The sequence below is a fragment of the Nanorana parkeri genome, unplaced genomic scaffold, assembly GCF_000935625.1.
Source record: "Nanorana parkeri isolate BGI_ZX_2015 unplaced genomic scaffold, ASM93562v1 scaffold10, whole genome shotgun sequence".
Classification (NCBI taxonomy): domain Eukaryota; kingdom Metazoa; phylum Chordata; class Amphibia; order Anura; family Dicroglossidae; genus Nanorana; species Nanorana parkeri.
Window position 1 is genome coordinate 759,854 of NW_017306278.1, and position 5,393 is coordinate 765,246.

The 5,393-nt window shown below is 51.3% G+C and overlaps 1 protein-coding gene across 1 annotated transcript in view; it reads right to left on the reverse strand.

The window, feature by feature from the left end:
* NAV2 (neuron navigator 2) overlaps nt 1–5,393 on the reverse strand; it is a 224,746-nt gene that overhangs the window by 89,558 nt on the left and 129,795 nt on the right. The gene's annotated exons all lie outside the window — the stretch shown is intronic.

Below are 5,393 nucleotides of genomic sequence, written 5' to 3' on the forward strand. Positions count from 1 at the left end.
GTGATGGACGCCGGCAGAGAGAGGAGGGGACAGTCACCCGGCGGGATAAGGTATGCCGCCGGGTCCTCTCCTGATACTGTCGGGCGTTCGGTCCATGATCGAGCGCCCGACTTTGCAGAGGGGGGTGACACCAAAATGACTGTGAGTCATTTAGGTGTCACCCCTCCAATGGTGTCACCCGGGTGCGGGCCGCACCCCCCTTGTGACGCCACTGCAGGGGAGGGCAACGTCTGCCCTCCAGCTGTGATGAAACTGCAAATCCCATTATGCCTTTGCCTCTGGGAGTCTGTAGTCAGGGCCATCCCTACCTTATTCACCACCTGAGGCGGCCAGGAGAAGGGGGGGTTGGGGGGGGGGGCAGTGCTGTTCTCTATATAAAAGCAAATCTACTCTTTTTGAGTTCACGTCCACTTTAAAAGCTACTGAGATAAGATGATTTAACCTTATAGGGTGTTGGTTGTGTCTCGCCAAGGCAGGTGAGAAGACATCTGCCCTCTCCATCACCCTTATGCAATCCTTTACTCCAAAAAACACAAGCAGCATGTGCACAGTGAAAGTCAACAGTCTCTCGGTTTACACCTAAAGCACATCTCAAATACTCAGCAGGTGCCAAGAGCAAAAATTCCATGTTATTGAATAGCTCATCACCTCCAGGTATTCAGTGGATGCGTTTGGTCAGCCTCTTACAAGCATGCTGTTGCATAACAATAGCCATAGCAGCCCATGCAGCAGCTATGGGGCCTGGGGTAGGAGGGGGGCCCCATCAGGAAGACTGCACAAGCATCAAATGCTTGTGGTAAGTGAACACAATGTCATTCGAATTTTAAGCAAACCCGTGAAAAAGTCTAACCTTGAGCCAATCTGTGCCGCCGTCACGCCGACGTAATTGGGGAATTTGAGTTATTAGTTGACACTACAAGCTGATAAAAAGAATCAGCTGGGGGCCCCGTCAACATTTTGCTATGGGGCCCCATCAACATTTTGCTATGGGGCCCCATAATTTGTAATCATCCCTTCACAGAACTCACTAGAAGTCACGGGCAACAGGCAAAAAAGTAATCTTCGTTCCGACTCGTGGGAGTGTTTGGTCAGCAGTGGGGGGGGATTCCAGCTCACCGAGTGCACAATAAATCCAAAAATATGGCATGATCTACTCCCTACTCCTCAGGACCCCGTGTCCCCAGATGAGGTCTGTCACGTTTGTTGCTCATTAGGCATTTAGGGACCCCCCAAAAAAATTCAGTACATTGGAAAAGCATTGAGAATGCTTGCTGGACGCCTGTAGACGTCTGACAGACATTCATTAAAAAAGGCTCTTTATATATCTATATGTATAATGAGAAAGAATCACCTGCAGGGGAGATAGAACCTACCTGGGGCTCCTGAGCGCCCGCGCAGTCCCTGGTATCAGTCCCTCGCTCTGCCTCCGGCTCAGCTGTGTGCGGACGGAGCTGTACGTGCGGGAGGAGCTGAACTCCTCGATGATCTCTATGGCAATGCCATGGCTCTTCCCATCCTCAGCACCTTCCTCTAGGAACCTCCGGCAGTGTTGCTAGCTCGGGGACGTCTCAGAGGAGCGCGCTCCGCCCCGGGGGCCATGGGATTTCTCTAAATGACACCAGCCGGCGCAACCTCCAGTGTGATCACCAGACGGGGCTCACCGGGGGTATGTCTGCTCTGTGAGGACGGGGGAATCTCCGCCTGCTATCCGTGTACAAGGAAAATACAACAGAACGATGTGCAAAGAACAAGCGTGGGCGTGCTTAGCAATACACAAAGAGCCGCGACCAATCAGAATCCAGACTGGAGCCAGGTCAGATCTGCTCCTTATGGGTCCTTTTCTGCAGGTTGGTGTGCGTCCAGGGACCCAATGGAGACACGTCCCCGCTACGCCCCGGTGTGAACGGAGCCGTCGGTGATCCCGCAATATTTGTGGTCATTTGTAGCAGTTGGGATATTTTTTACATTGTTACATTGTATAAAGAAAATATTCCAGCTGTTACCAATGAAACAGTGTCAGGAGTGAGGAGTGGACCCTGCGGCATACCTCATCCCGCCGGGTGAACGTTCCCTCCTCTCTCCGCCGACGTCCATCACCAAGATGGCCGCCGGCAGGAGTCAATTAGATAGCCGAACGTGCGCAATGATGTCACACGCACGCGCGACGGCGTCACTGCGGGGTGTCACCCGGTCTCCGCTCCGGGTGACACCCGACCTCAGGACGCCCCTGACACCAACCGCAGAAAAAGAGTACATGTCGCAAATTTGGCGACATGCGCTCCGTTTTTTCCCCCCCCGCATGTTCGTGCGCGTTCTCATGCAGGCGAACACGCGTGGAAAAACCATGTTTGCTCGGCCACGTTTGGGGTGCCGTTACCTAGTAATGGCAACGCAAACGTGTACCGTGTTTGTGCACATATTGTCAACGTTTGGCACGCGGTCGCGCTACGCCCCAGTGTGAACGGAGCCCAAAGCTGAACTCCAGGCAAACCGCTGAGCACACAGAGCCGTTACGCCTGCCAAAGGATTTCTATTACTTTCTATCCATTCCGGAAATATGCACAGCTCCGCCACACAGCACAACCCTGTCTAGCAGGGAAGGGGACTGGATTTGTTACTGATGCAGACTCCAGGTCCTGTCCCTCCCCCAGCCTGTGACTGGATAGTGAAAGGAGAAGCAGCAGACTGATGAGCTCATTGATCTGTCACTCTGCTCTCTCCTCCTATCATGCTCCTCGCACTGAAGCAACTGATTTGCTCTTTGTGCTGCTCCCCCAGTCTTAGTTCTGCTGTACAGAGACTATGCGAGGGGGACACCACAGTGCTTGCTTTTAAAAAAGATACATTTAAAGCTGTTCAATCTGGTTATATTTTGCAGTCCCATGTCCCCCCCCCCCAATTTAATGGCTCATTAATGACTTCCCCTGTGTTCCCAGGACAGCAGATCACCAATAGGAAGCCATATCTTTGTCCCTTCCGCCATATTCTGGGGACAATTATCCTGCACACAGATCCCTATCACAGTCCCCCGGATACACATCGCAGATATTCCCGTCGCGGAGAAGAAAGGACGGGCCGAGCGCCATTATCAGGCACCCAGCAGGAAATCGCATTACCATGCGGCTCCACCCACCATAGACTTCTATGGGCTGATACGGAGGGGTCGGGGCTCCTCATTAATGCCATAGAAAGAGGCTGCAGAGGTTCCGGAATTATAATGAGGAATTTGGGGGAGAAAAGCAAAATCTATTTCCTGCTTTTTATAATATACATTCGAAGGAGATCACTGAATGCCTCCATGTTATCAATGCAACCTTTATAATAATGTACGGACGTGGGGGAGGCCGTATATACCAGATATACAGGGCTCGGATACCAGCTCGGCCATCAGTGGCCCACCCTCTAAGCCAGGATACATTGGGAGGTGTGATCCCTCTGGTGTGAGGTGACCTACCTATCGTCAGGGAAGTGCTATTCCAGCAGGCGGAGGGCTTCATCGCGGTGCAGAGTGGCACGGATCCGAGGCCTCCTAACCCAACTTCTGGAGCAGTTGACACTGTCACTCTGATCTACTCTCCAGGATCATTCTACTTATGTTCAGTGTATGGTCTTCTCATACAACATTCACCAAGCCCCGATGAAGGGGGACCACTGGAACCCCAAAACGCATTGGCTTTAAGTGAACGTGTTTTATAAATACTACTGCTGGACCTTATTACATGATTGTGGAGCCAATTCAAGACATGTGCTGATCCATGACCATGGAGAGCTGGCCTAGGATCAAACCCAACATCTGACCATAGCTCCATCTGGAACCATCACCCAACCTAAGTGATCCCAACCTACACACTTCTCCTGCACCTTCTAGTCTATAGACTGTGGAGGAACATCCAATATGGAGGAAGTGGTGGCAGTGGTGACCAGGACTCCGCACTTCTCCTGCACCTTCTAGTCTATAGACTGTGGAGGAACATCCAATATGGAGGAAGTGGTGGCAGTGGTGACCAGGACTCCGCACTTCTCCTGCACCTTCTAGTCTATAGACTGTGGAGGAACATCCAATATGGAGGAAGTGGTGGCAGTGGTGACCAGGACTCCGCACTTCTCCTGCACCTTCTAGTCTATAGACTGTGGAGGAACATCCAATATGGAGGAAGTGGTGGCAGTGGTGACCAGGACTCCGCACTTCTCCTGCACCTTCTAGTCTATAGACTGTGGAGGAACATCCAATATGGAGGAAGTGGTGGCAGTGGTGACCAGGACTCCGCACTTCTCCTGCACCTTCTAGTCTATAGACTGTGGAGGAACATCCAATATGGAGGAAGTGGTGGCAGTGGTGACCAGGACTCCGCACTTCTCCTGCACCTTCTAGTCTATAGACTGTGGAGGAACATCCAATATGGAGGAAGTGGTGGCAGTGGTGACCAGGACTCCGCACTTCTCCTGCACCTTCTAGTCTATAGACTGTGGAGGAACATCCAATATGGAGGAAGTGGTGGCAGTGGTGACCAGGACTCCGCACTTCTCCTGCACCTTCTAGTCTATAGACTGTGGAGGAACATCCAATATGGAGGAAGTGGTGGCAGTGGTGACCAGGACTTCTACTTCTCCTGCACATTTCTGTACGTCCCCCTAGTATGAGTCTCCTGCTCAGAATTATCCCCAATCAGAGTAATTCCAAGGACGCCATTTTTCCGAGTTGAATGGCCTTCTTTAGCGCAATGCTGAGGGTAGATCCCCCCCCCCAGGGCTTTCTGTTTCTGGTTGGAAGTGTAAATCACCAGATTTAGTAAGATAAGAAGTGAGGTGAGATGAACCCGTGTTTACTGCCAACATCCAATAAAGGGCAAGAGAACTTCTATATGTTTATGCCACTGCATGTGATTGGATGTGTGTGTGTTCTGTGCGCCGCACATCATTCCTCAGCAATCCAGCATGCAGTTCTGTCATCACATTGGATCGGAGAGTGGATGTATGGTGCCATCTGGTGGCTGAAGTGTTAAACAGCAGCATTTCCTTTCCTAAATACATCTTCATAGTGACACCGGAAGAGAGATTGCATTGGTGGAGCCTGGCCACCTTCTCCCAATATCACATATTCACCTATCACGCTCCACTAAGTCCGCAAGGGGCACTTCACTCTGAAATCCTGCATTCGTGATTGGCCGTTGCAGTGCTTAGGGGATCATTTCTCATCAACAAGGTGTGTAGCCTTAGGACAGGCCAGCAAATAAGGTTTTGAAAGGATGAGCTGGTTCTCTGTTTAAAATCTGACCTCCGTCATTCCCTGCAGTCTTCTATCTGACCTCCGTCCTTCCCTTCAGTCTTCTATCTGACCTCCGTCCTTCCCTTCAGTCTTCTATCTGACCTCCGTCCTTCCCTTCAGTCTTCTA